General features: G+C 44.3%; 1 protein-coding gene across 7 annotated transcripts in view; it reads right to left on the bottom strand.

Moving 5' to 3' along the window:
• YES1 (YES proto-oncogene 1, Src family tyrosine kinase) overlaps positions 1-7,886 on the bottom strand; it is an 80,524-nt gene extending 72,638 nt beyond the window's left edge. Inside the window, exons 1-2 of one of the 7 annotated variants that reach the window (XM_067014372.1) lie at positions 7,537-7,625; positions 4,720-4,869 (exon numbers count right to left, since the gene is read on the bottom strand). The gene's annotated coding sequence lies outside the window, so the exon portion shown is untranslated. Of the gene's footprint in view, positions 1-4,719; positions 4,870-7,228; positions 7,473-7,512 lie in introns of those variants that run through there. The other 6 variants (XM_067014371.1, XM_059039968.2, XM_067014375.1 and 3 more) reach the window with 6 other exon arrangements.
• Positions 7,887-12,569: the final 4,683 nt, after the last annotated feature.

Consider the following 12,569-nt stretch of genomic DNA (forward strand, 5'->3'; position numbering starts at 1 on the left):
CTACAAAATCTATTATGCAAACCTTAAAAAGCTAACCATTTTCAAATGCCCATGCTTATTTTGTTCTAAACGTTAACTACATGTATTAAAGAAAAATATCCTAAACAATTAGTCTGCGCTTTTGTCAATTAAAAAAGATGTTTTAATGTCAGTGGCTCTTTTCCCAATACAATGCAGCAAAGCTGTCATCCAGTCATGACTACCTGTTAACTGACATCACAACTATGTGCTTCAATGAATCATTCAGTCCTTTTCTAATTTTACTGCAAAATAAATCTGAAATTTTTTTTTAAAGCCTTGCTTTCAAATGTGTTTTCTTATAGTAAAACTTCTGTATAGGTGTTGTGGAGCCTGTGTATGTGAGTCACAAGTATCTGTAATGAACTAACATCTAGAAAAACATCAAGTCTTCCTGCCTAGAGAACTGAATCGATTTACTTGAGGCTAAATCTATGTAGTACAAAGGGATTTATTAAAGCTTCAGATGTATCACACCCTAACACCATCAAAAATCAGAGAAGTATTCTAATGGATTATCACACGAAAAAGATCAATCTAAAAAATTTATAACAGGGATTCCCTGGTGGCACAGTGGTTGGGAGTCCGCCTGCCGATGCAGGGGACACGGGTTCGTGCCCCGGTCTGGGAGCATCCCACATGCCGCGGAGCTGCTGGGCCCGTGAGCCATGGCTGCTGAGCCTGCGCGTCCAGAGCCTGTGCTCCACAGCGGGAGAGGCCACAGCAGTGAGGGGCCCACATACCGAAAAAGAAAAAAAAAAAATCATAACAGCCTCAAAATTATATCCAGTTCCACCCAACTGTGAATTCCTAGAAGGCAGCAGTCATGCTGCAATCATTTTTATAACATCAAAACTGGCATAGTATTTGTTGCACCACAGGTTTAATAAATGTCCACTTAATGAATGGAATACACTTTATTTGCCTGAGAAAGTCCAGGGTCAAGTCTGTGGGTCAGTTTTTTACCCTAACTTTTACTTACCTGATATCTAATTGTATTTCAAATTCTAGACTCTAAAACATTTCCTTAAAATTTTATCAATATAAAAACTTCAACTGCAGTAGAGCCACATATTTAAATAAGGCTGAAAGAATATTAGAAAACATCTGGCCCAACTGTACCCCCATTTCAAATGGTGAAACTGAGGCCTATGAAGTTCAGTGAATTGACCAAGGCCACATAGCTCTTCACTGTCACAAGTGGAATTAAAATCCAGATGGTCTTCTACCTTTTAGTCTTGTCCTTATTACACCATGTTACCTTCTCTGCTCCTTTTCAAATGCCTGACTGCTATTAATTAAAGAGTATCCATAATGTGAAAATACTAATTACATCAGAACAAATGTAAGAAATCAATAAACTTAGGACTTCCCTGGTGGCGCAGTGGTTGAGAATCCACCCGCCAATGCAGGGGACACGGGTTCGATCCCTGGTCCAGGAAGATCCCACATGCCACGGAGCAACTAAGCCCGTGCACAGTAACTACTGAGCCTGCGATCTAGAGCCCATGAGCCACAACTCCTGTGCCCTCGCGCTGCAACTACTGAAGCCCGCATGCCTGGTGCCCGTGCTCTGCAACAAGAGAAGCCCACGCACCACAACGAAGAGCAGCCCGCACAGCAGTGAAGACCCAACACAGCAAAAAAAAAAAAAAAAAGAAAATCAATAAACTTGCCATGAAACAGTTTTAAGTATTAACTTATGAAACAAAAGCCACCAATTTTCTCCACCCCACCCCAATTTCTACTTAATGCTAAGAAACTAAAAGTTACATTAAAAAATTAGAGAAGTGACTAGCCTCTAATCAGTTTAAGAAAACCTAAGGTCTACATATATTGTTAGGAACAGAGGCTGAAACCAGACAATCTTTAGGTTTCAGTGGTCAGTCTTTTCCTCCCAGTACTTCCTGCCTCCACCCCCACCAAAAATTCAGCAGACATGCCCTATGACCTATGCATTCTTTCACAGATTACATCAAGAAAACAAGGATTTCTTTTTGTCCTTGGAATATACGAATATTATCACAATTAGAATACTGACTGTCACTAATACCATGATAGGATACTCCCCCCCAAAAAAAATTTTTTTAATTTTTGGCTGCACTGCGTGGCACCAGGATCCCCGTTCTTTGACTAGAGATCAAACCTGCACCCCCTGCAATGGAAGCATGGAGTCTTAACCATCAGACCACCTGGGAAGTCCCCCAGATGTACTTTTTTTTTTACAATCTAGAATCTTGGGCTTTCAACATTCACTAAAATAGTAAAAAAACACTTATTTAAAATAAACCTTACTAGAAACTAGTATAACTTCAACTACAAAGAGTTTCCAGTTTATGTTAGAAATATCAAAATGACCTTTAAGTTCACATTTAAAGTTTAAATTTTTTAAACAGTTTTATAAAATCATTTTCTAGACCAAAACTTTTGAGGGTTAAAGATCTAAAGAACTTGTTTTAACATCAGCTTCTGAAAAAGTACTAAGCTACTTTTGTAAAATTTTACTACAGGTATACCTTAAAAACATGTTGTGTGTAGGGAAAGTCTGTATATATAAACTCATATAAATATACACAGAACCACATCCCTGAATACAACTCAAAAGGATTTATTCTACTAGGGACTGTTCTCAAAGATTCATATAAAACAGTTCCTTGCCACAGTGAGTACTACGTCAAGTATATCACAGTCATGGAAAGAAATAATTAGAATGCAAGGAGAAATGTGCTTTGATACCAGCGTTCTGTGGGAGCACAGAGAAGAGGGGTCAACACACCAATGTATTGTTAAGTATGTGCCATGATAACAATGTGTACTTGTTAATGTTCAAGTGTATACAGTCTTCCATACTTCTTCCTTCTTTCTGTTTATACCAGTTTGAGAGCTACTTCTCCCAATACTCTTTATTCCCCATCCCAAATTAGCCAAATCCTGAACCACTAAATTCCAAAGCCAGAACTAGCAATAGGAATTGTCTAGATTTTCCAACGGTAGTGGTAAACGAGAGGACAAGATGCTGCTGCTCTTTGCTTGGCACACTGAGCAACATTTCAGAAGGAGCAAAATTTGCCTGCGGCCTCTTCCAGTCTGGGGCTTGCCATATAGAGCTGATGCTGTATCTGCGTTTGTTGATGTCCATCTTCCTAGGGTTCCTACTTGCAAACCTCCAGCAGTCACAGGGGATATGCCATGTGCAGCTAGTTCTAGAAATAATCCCTTTTGAAGGTCTTCCACTTCCTGGAAGAAAAGCAGGGAGTCCAAAGAACCTGCATATCAGCTCTGCCACTCGCCAATCAACAGTAACAGCAGCAGCACTTCGAAGAGACACGGGTTAAAACAGCACAGAGTATATGGTATACGCTTCAGAGAACCTGAAATCACATATATACTCAAATTAGGGAAACTGAAGGGCACCGCTGTTCCGGGTTAGGGGGCGGTGGAGGGGAGCAGAGGCATAGCTCAGCCCATCAGTAACCTCACTGTACATTATCCTGTACTCTGAAGTTACAGGATTCCCTTTCTTTCCTGGAGTGAGCTTCAAGATCTTAAAGAATAACACCAGGTAAACCTAACCCAGATCAGGATGTGTTGCTATCAAGTCTGCTAGTTCCAAGACAACAGTGGCGCTGCAGCAGCCAACGATTCCTTGGCACACAGACACGTTAAAATGATCCTGGCAGCGGCACTGGCTCTTCTCTTTCACCCTCTGTTGTTACTCCAGCTCCTTTTGCTAAATCTGCCTGTGAGTTTAGACAGGAGCTGGATGGTTCATAATCACCCAGCAGCTGTAGCTGAGCAATAGGCAGGCTAATTGTGGCGCCAGAGCAGCTGAGAGGAAGAAAAGAGAGACTACATACCCTACCATAGCCACACAAACCGCCGCACACACTACCAATCAGATACCAAGGTACTTTAACAGGAACAGATGATTTCCCTTAAAGAAAAGCAGTTGTACCTCGCTAGAGGAACTTGTATTTGTATTACAGACCTGTTTAAACGTGAACTGAAGGTGACCTAAGCCATGTAGGGCTCTGAACAAGGGAAGATCTTAACTAAAACTTCCTGTAAATATTCACACAACAAAGCCAGCACCACAAACATCACCTTTGTAACATAACTGAAAGTTCCTGTGATATAAGAACTTGGTACAGCCATGATCTCCTCTTCAGCTCTACATTACCACAATGCAAAGCAACCACACCAACAACTAACACAGAAAGCCATTACACAAAGCAAGTAAAGTAGCATAAGGCAGCGGTTCACAGCATTTTGGAAACTCCAACACCATGTCATTTGAAACAAAACACCATTTCTTTAGGTGCTATATGGCACATCTTCATAAAGTCTGAGTAAATGAAAACTTATTTTATGCTGAGAATTTTAAGACATCCTTAAGAATAGCAAATCGCAGGCTGAAATTACCAATCTAAATTATTATTGTTCCAGAAAACTGAAAATGGATGAAAGACTTATTACCTTGATGCCATAGTTAAATTTTGAGTCTTAACTGTCATGTTACCATAATCTTCTGAAAAATAGGGCATATTTTATATTTGATGATAGAACTTCCCTAGTTTAATAAATATATTTTGATTACCTACTATTTGTCATGTACATCATACAAAACTGAAGAGGCTTTGAAGTTAGTTAAACCTGGTGTCTTTCCTCAAAATATTAACATAATTAACATATGTTATTTACCTGTGAAAGTAGTTACATACACCAGCTGGTATTTCCCAGTTATGGTTTAATAGGTCTAATCCTGTTTGCAAAGGGCAGCCCAGCAGTATTCTAAAGTCAGTCACCAAATACTAAGTCCTTTAGCGAAACACCTACATTACACACAGGCTTCTTTAAAAAGGAAAAAAAAAAAAGTTTCACATAAAGTAAAACACAGACACAGAAAAGCAATCACGGCTTAATGAACTATACGCTTTAACTATACCACCATCAGGTTAAAGAACTTTGCCACCACTTCAGGAGCCAGGTCCCAATCACAGCCTCCTCTCTCCTCTTTTACCTTTACTTTTACAGAAATCACTTCCTTGCAGGTTTTTAAAAAATACATAGTTTTACCCCCCGAGTTTGCATTCCTAGATACCAGACCTTAATACTGCTCTTTAAAAATTTTTGGCGTTAGGCTTCTTTTTTTAATATAATGCTAATAGAAACTAATAATAAATAACGTCTACGCTAAACAGACTCACTAGATTAAGAGCGAAACAAATTTATAAAGAAAAATTACATTAATAAATTATTTACTGCCTAAAAGGATGCAAATTTGAATTCCACATAAACAACTCTTAAAGCATGTGTTGGTAATATTTCATTTACACTGGGTCCTTGTTATGTTTTAGAATATTTATTCTTTTAACATTACATACCATGAAGGAGATTTATTTGCATGGACTTTGATTTTTCAGCTTGAGAATTCACTGATTAAAAAAAAAAACTTGAACCATGTATTAATATAATACTTCAGCCATAAAACAAATTCCACCTATCCCAGAAGATGGGTCAAGGCTGTAATTTCACTTTCGGTTGAACAGAAAGGAGTCAATTTTGTGGTTTATGAAGTCAGCAAAAACGTACTGCAAAATTAAAGCTATTATAACATTATGGTGGTTACGGCAGAGTACATATTTTAAGAGCCCTTTTATACTTTATCCTGGAAACATGAATGTGAACTGTCTTGTACTTAGATTCAGATCAAAGTCATTTGTTTTTTTTCAAATTTAGGACCCAATGAATTGTCAACCAGCATTCAAAATCTCCACTGAGGTTTAGCTAACGTCCAAAAATTAAAATACAATTACACTTCCTTTTCTTAAAGGGTCAACTATGGCAGGGGTCTAATATATTACTAAAAACAGAACAAAACATAAATAATTAAATATAACTTTCTTACAGAACAACAGATGAAAATCACATGTGACACATACAAGATCCTTGGCTTTAATAATAAGACACTCCTTCATTACCTGTCCATTCAAAATGTTTCCTGTCCACTGCGTGCCAACCATTGTGCTAGTTAATGCATTAGATTTACCACATACTTTGCCTTAAATGCCTATAGTCACAAGTACCTATTTAGTAACATTTTCCTTAGCGTGTAATTTAAACACAGCTAATTTAACAGGATGGTTTAAACACACTTAGAATTATCAAGTTAACTTTGCCACTGCAATCCTGCAGTTGCAATGCATGAGTATACCACTATCATACACATGTATATATGAGATCATCTATGTGAACACACATTCCGGTGGGAACATATACACATAATAAATGGCTTGAACATAAAGTTTGATTCCAGTGGAGACTCAGCTTTTCATTTCTCTAACAATTTATAAATCGTCAGACCGTGTGTTATGCCGTGCCTGTTTTAATTAATGAAGCAGAAAATAATTCTACCAAATCCAAACCATGTTGGGTCCCACCCACTACAGACAAAAATTAAAGCAGTCCCTACCCTACATCGGATTTGATTTTCTAAGAGCTTCTTAAAACAACGTTGCCCCGTACCCAATAAAGCAAAAGCTGGAAGCAATTATCAAGAAGAAAAACACACATTAAAACAAAATTTTCTGTAACACATGTGGACAGAGAACCGAACCAAATGGGAGGCGGAGAATCATAACACTAAAAGTGCACGCTGAACAGCATATTTCCCAACCCCCAACCCAAAACAAAGGAAAACTTTAACATGTTGCGGTTTTCAATCAAACCTAGAGAAGCGAGAGACTCACCCGCTCGCCCCCCCTCCCCCGCCCGCTTTCCCGGCACAGTTGCCACCCCGCGTCCGCCGACAGGCAGACCCCCGACCCCGGGGACGGGAAGGAGCCGCTGCTCCCTCCCCTTACTTCGGCCAAAAGAAACCTCGCCGGCCCTCGCCGGGCGGCCAGCACTACCTCAGAGACGCGGGTGCGGGTGTCCGGCGCTCCCAGGACCTTAGGTCGGACTTGGGCGGGACCGGGAAGGAATGGACTGGGCGGAGACCAAGGCAGAGGGCGAGCAGGTAGCGCCGGGAAGGACACACGCCCGTCGGGCGAGCCGGGCCGGGGGAGGGGAGAAGTTTCTCCCCAACTTCCCGACTCGGAGCCGACGGGAAGCGGCGGCGCCTCCGGCGCGGGCAGGCTCCGGGCCTAGCGCTGCGGGGCTGGGGTCGGCCGCCTCCTGCTCCGTCCGCGGGGCCCCGAAGCGTCCTTACCTGCGCTCCAGCCGCGCTCACATGAGTCGCCGCAGCAGAGGGGAAGGGTGGCGGGGAGGGGGCGGCGGGCGGAGGGGAGGCCCGCGGGGCCCTCTCCGTCCTCCACCTCCTCGTCCCGGGCGCCGAGCGGCAGCGACGACGGCGCAGCCGGCCGGGAACTCGCTACTTCAGGAGGGAATTCCCGGGCTCCCCAACCCCGCGGCCTCACGCTCCACCTCCTCCCCGCGCGGTGCCCGCCCTCACTCCCGGCCCCGCCCCCCCGTGTAGGGGCGGGGGCGCGCTACCTGCGCGCGCGGCCGCCCGCTCACCGGAACTCGTGCCGCGCCAGACCGGGCTCCCGCGAACCCGCCTTCCGACGCCGGCGCGCGCCCCCTCGGGTTGCGGGCCGCCCTCCAGCCGTCCCGGTCGGCGGCGAGACTGAGTCACTAATCCCGACCCAACATGGCGGCGGGGTCCGGGGCGGATTCCCGAGGCGGCGCAGGCTGAGGGGGCGTGAGGAGGAGGCGCTTCTCCACACGGAAAGCAGGCCCACAGCGCCCCCTCCCCACGCGCGGAACCTGCGGCTCGGCTCCCGCGGAAGATAGGGTGGAGTGCCTCGGCCTGTCTCCTTTCCCTTCGCCCCGCTCTCTGTAGTGCCAAGGGCTTTGTTTTCGTGGGGGAGTACAGGAGTTTGGGGGGTTGGCTGTTTGCTCTTCAGTACTATGCTTCCGCACCCTTTGTCGTGGATAGTAAAATCTCAGCCCAGCCAGGGGGCTGTTACTAACACCCTCATCACCAGCCTGATCGCCGTCCAGAAACGCTCGCGTCTGGCCTCCTTCCGATCCAGGGATCCTGTCCCAGCCCCAGGAGCTTCCTGTTGACTGTAGGTCGAACCAGCCTTGCCGGGAGAGGGAACCGAAGCCGAGTTTTGTTGGCGACTCTCCCAGTAGTGGTGGCTTTGGCTTGTCTTGGGACAGCGTGTTCTTAGGCGATGCTGGCAACGTCCCATCGGAGGAACTGGGGCAGGTATTATTGTCCCGTTTGACAGCTGTGGAAACTGAGGCTGCCACCCCAACGAACGTGGAGCAGCCACAACTAGAATCCTGCTCATCTGAATCCAAGCACCTTTCCTACTGGCCTTGCAGCCGGTCGCTGAAGCAGAAGAGGGCCCAGAAGGAACTGGGAAAAAATTAGGTTCAGTCAGTGTCCAGAAGGGCTGAATACTGCGTGTCTTTTGCTGAAATCACTTCTGCCCTGACAGACTCTCAGAGTAACTTCCTCTTCGTATTTCCTCTTTGGTGGGGTTATCAGAACTATTAATGTTGGGACTGTTGGTTTCCTTTGTGGTTTTTAGCGAAATTCAGAATCATCTTCGACAAATACGAAATGCTACAATCATATGTGTCAGTATTCTGGTATTCTAGAAACTTAGGAAATGCATATAAGGGTTTGAAAAGAAAAAATTTTCAGCTCACTAAATGAGCCAGAGGTAGGCATAGGCATTCACATTAACTAAAAGGTAACATCGTGCTTTATATGATTTAGCTGCTAAAACTTCATTTGCCCTTTGACTGTCTTGGGCATTAAAATTTTCATGTAAATTTATATTTAGCTTTTTTTTTTAAACTAGAAAATAAATTCCTTGAGCTGCTACTTTTCTAAACTTCTATGTAAAATAGAGATAGTATTGTTTTGTCCTAAACTCTCAGCCTCAAAAAAACCAACTCAAAAATACTAGTTTGCTCCAGTTCAAGGGATGAAGTGGCTTTGAAGATGTTCTGTATGGAGTTTTAAAGATGGGAGAGGGTGTGAAAATCCTACATGTTTTGTTATACTCACTTATCTTCACTTTTCTTCCTTTAACCCTCATTTTAATTCTTTTTATTACTTCATTCCCTGTTTTCTCTTTTGGAATATTTGTCTAACAACATCAAGCTTCAGTCTGTAAATATTCTGGAGACTTTTCAATCTGGAGTCTCACTTATCTTCAGGTGTATTTAAAACAAACGAGGGCTTCCCTGGTGGCTTGGTGGTTAAAAATCCACCTGCCAATGCAGGGGACACGGGTTCGAGCCCTGGTCCAGGAAGATCCCACATGCCACAGAGCAGCTAAGCCCGTGTGTCACAACTACTGAGCCCGCGTACCTAGAGTCCATGCTCTGCAACAAGAGAAGCCATCGCAATGAGAAGACCGTGCACCGCAAGGAAGAGTAGGCCCTGCTCGCCACAACTAGATAAAGCCCGTGTGCAGCAAGGAAGACGCAATGCAGCCAAAAATAAATAAATTAAATAAATAAATTTTAAAAAACAAACAAACGGGACAAAGAGAATCTCTAAAGCCTCACTGAGTTTGGTATAATAGAAATTGCTTTCAAGTGAAAATCTGTTCATTTGTGAAAAGGACAAATGAAGAAGCACACCCCCTGTGTCCCTACCACACAGCAGGGAGGTCTGGTATGTATGGGTTAAGGAGTGATAAGGAACCTAAATCATGGGATCCCTGGGTGAGTCTGCTGGATGAAAAAGCTAGGGGAAAACTTGAAATAAATTAGTGAAATAGGTTAAGTCCCTGCAAAAGTGAAACACATCGTTTATGTAAGTTTATTAATGCTTACAATTGTTTGACTGATGGAAAGTCTGAAGGATTTGGAGTTTCATTGGGGCCCACTCCCTCTCACCCTGCAACATGTGATTTTGCCAGGAAGTGGTTGTGTGTGGAATAAACCTCTCCCGCCTGTGTCAGTCATCTGCTGCTGTTGCTGCTTGCATCACTGAGGCTGTGATGATGATTTTCTCTTCCTGGTAACTAGAGAGCCTGCAGTCCTAAACAGGGTGCAGGCACTGGCCTCTGCTCTTTAATGACTATCCTCACTACCACCCCATCCCCCCCACCTCCCACCCCCTCCACCATAACCATTCAAAGCTTGGATCTCCTTAAGTCACGGTGCCTTGGGTTATCTACACCACCTCAGCCTTGCCTCCTCCACCTGGCCAATTAGGGCAGATATGAGGAGCCCTCTAAGCAAAGATAGGGAAAAATCAAGCAAAAGGCAAGTATCCATCCTTGAATGTTAGGCTTGTTGTGCCAAGCTCTGTGGTGAGGTGCCGTACAATTTCTGATGCCTTCATCACCTCCAGGACTGGTGCTCACCTGGGCAAGGTCTGTCTAAGAGAAGCAATCCACTGGATGTGTAAGGACACCTCCTACAATGAATAGATACAAGAAACAGCGATCTTATGTGAGCTGCAGCAAATCCGGCCCATTGTTTTGCCCTGTTTTGTTGCTCTCTCCAGTGTCTAACTTATTGCCTGCCTGGTCTACAATCTTAGATTTCCACCCTGTGCCTGGTGTGCCTCCACAGCTCCGGGACTATTTGTTGGAAATCTAGTCTTTGCTGTTGGAATCCACTTCGGCGTCATCTAGGTTTATTTTTCTGACTTCAGTTCTTCCTAGTTCTCCTGTAGTTTTGTCCCAGGCCTGTTATACCTAGCAAAGTCCCTACTAGTGTCAGCAGCTCTAGCTCCCCGGCTACCACTCTGCCTGTTCCTAGATAGCCTTCGCCATCACTTCAGACTTTCCTGCTCTCAGCTTGGTTCATCACTGTTCTGTGACAGCAGTTTCTAAGCTGGATGGCACTTGGCATCTTCTCACATGCTGTCCCCCTTGCAGAATATAGCATGCAGTGGACACCTTTTGAGGGTGTCTGTTTAACCCAAGGTCCTCTACTCTGAGAACCAATCCTCTCCCAATAGCCGGAGTGTAGCCCTTTGATCTGAGTACCCCCTACTCTCAGGCTCCAGCTTGGAATTTGGAATTTTGAGGGAGTGACACAAAGGTGACTCAGGTTATTCATGATGGTGTGGTGGAGTTCAGGGTCCCGTGGCATAAGGTGAGTGTCCAGGGGTAGGGAGGGTCCAGGAGTAGCAAGTGTCCAGTGCTACTGGTGCCTGCATCCTAAGCAGACCATCCCTATGGCAGGACCTGGACTCTGCCCCACCTCCCTTGGTTCCTGCCTGAGCCTGCTCCACCAATCCTCCTGTTCATTCTCTGAACTTCCAAAATTAAATTCTCTTTCTGCTTAAATTAAGTAGAGACCTGTTCTTTGCAACTATGAGCCACTGTTAGTTTCTGCTACTTACTCATACTGCTGACAGTAAACTCAAGTGCTGTGAGGGCAGCACCTCCTGCCCCCTGCACACAGTGGGGGTGGGTGAGGGCTGAGGGGAGCTCGTTTTCAGGGAGAGGGTGAAGCAGATGCATAGTGAGAAGCTTTTCTGGGGATAAGAGCTTGTAGGACCCCAATGCCAACTCTAGTTGCCTTGAGCCTCCTGTAAGACCCCAAGAGTAGAACACAGCTGGCAAATCAGTTCCTCCTCCAGCTGCCAGAGGCAGTCATTGCTTTTTTTTTTTTTTTAAATTTTTTAATTTATTTTTGGCTGTGTTGGGTCTTCGTTGCAGTGCGCGGGCTTCTCATTGTGGTGGCTTCTCTTGTTGCGGAGCACAGGCTCTGTGTGCAGGCTTCAGTAGTTGCTGCATGCGGGCTCAGTAGTTGTGCTTGCGAGCTCTAGAGCGCCGGCTCAGTAGTTGTGGCGCATGGGCTTAGTTGCTCTGAGGCATGTGGGACCTTCCCAGACCAGGGATCAAACCTGTGTCCCCTGCATTGGCAGGTGGATTCTTAACCACTATGCCACCAGGGAAGTCCAGTCATTGCTTTTACATCACAGCAGGCATCTACCCTTTCTCCCAGAGCACTACCTCCATCCTCAGAATCCTTCTCAACATGACGATTCAGGCAGCAAACACCTGAAGTTGATGTTAGATGTTGAAACCCATTTGATACCTCTGCCCTATAGGCTTATAATTTCCTCCCAAGATCTGCATGTGCAAGTCCTGTAGCCATTCCCAAGTGTTTGACCTGATACATTAAGCTGATGTGTGGTCAGTGTTTCTGACAGTGAGTATAAACACGGCCGAAATTGCTACCAGATTGCTACTTCCTGGAAATCTTTACAAATGGGTTATAAAAAGTAGAACATAACTCTGCTTAAAGGCAAGAAGTTAGAATGTTTACCTACATCAAAGGTTTAGGAAAGAAACTATAAATCAGTCATGCTCCTATCTCTTAAATTAACTAACATCAGATCATGAAACATAAAGGACTGGAATCAGGGAACTCTTTTTTTATTAGATATTTTGCAAGCTAACACTGCAGTTGGGGTTTAGAAATACGTTTGGAATGAATCTATGTCTTTGAAAAACTCTTTCAACATTGTTTTAAAGCTAGGCTTTCTTTTTGTACTTTCAGTGGTATAGATAATTATTTTTTGCATTGTATCTGAGCAATTAAAATCTGACAAGATC

Source organism: Kogia breviceps, chromosome 15 (assembly GCF_026419965.1).
Source record: "Kogia breviceps isolate mKogBre1 chromosome 15, mKogBre1 haplotype 1, whole genome shotgun sequence".
NCBI classification, from domain to species: Eukaryota; Metazoa; Chordata; class Mammalia; order Artiodactyla; family Physeteridae; genus Kogia; species Kogia breviceps.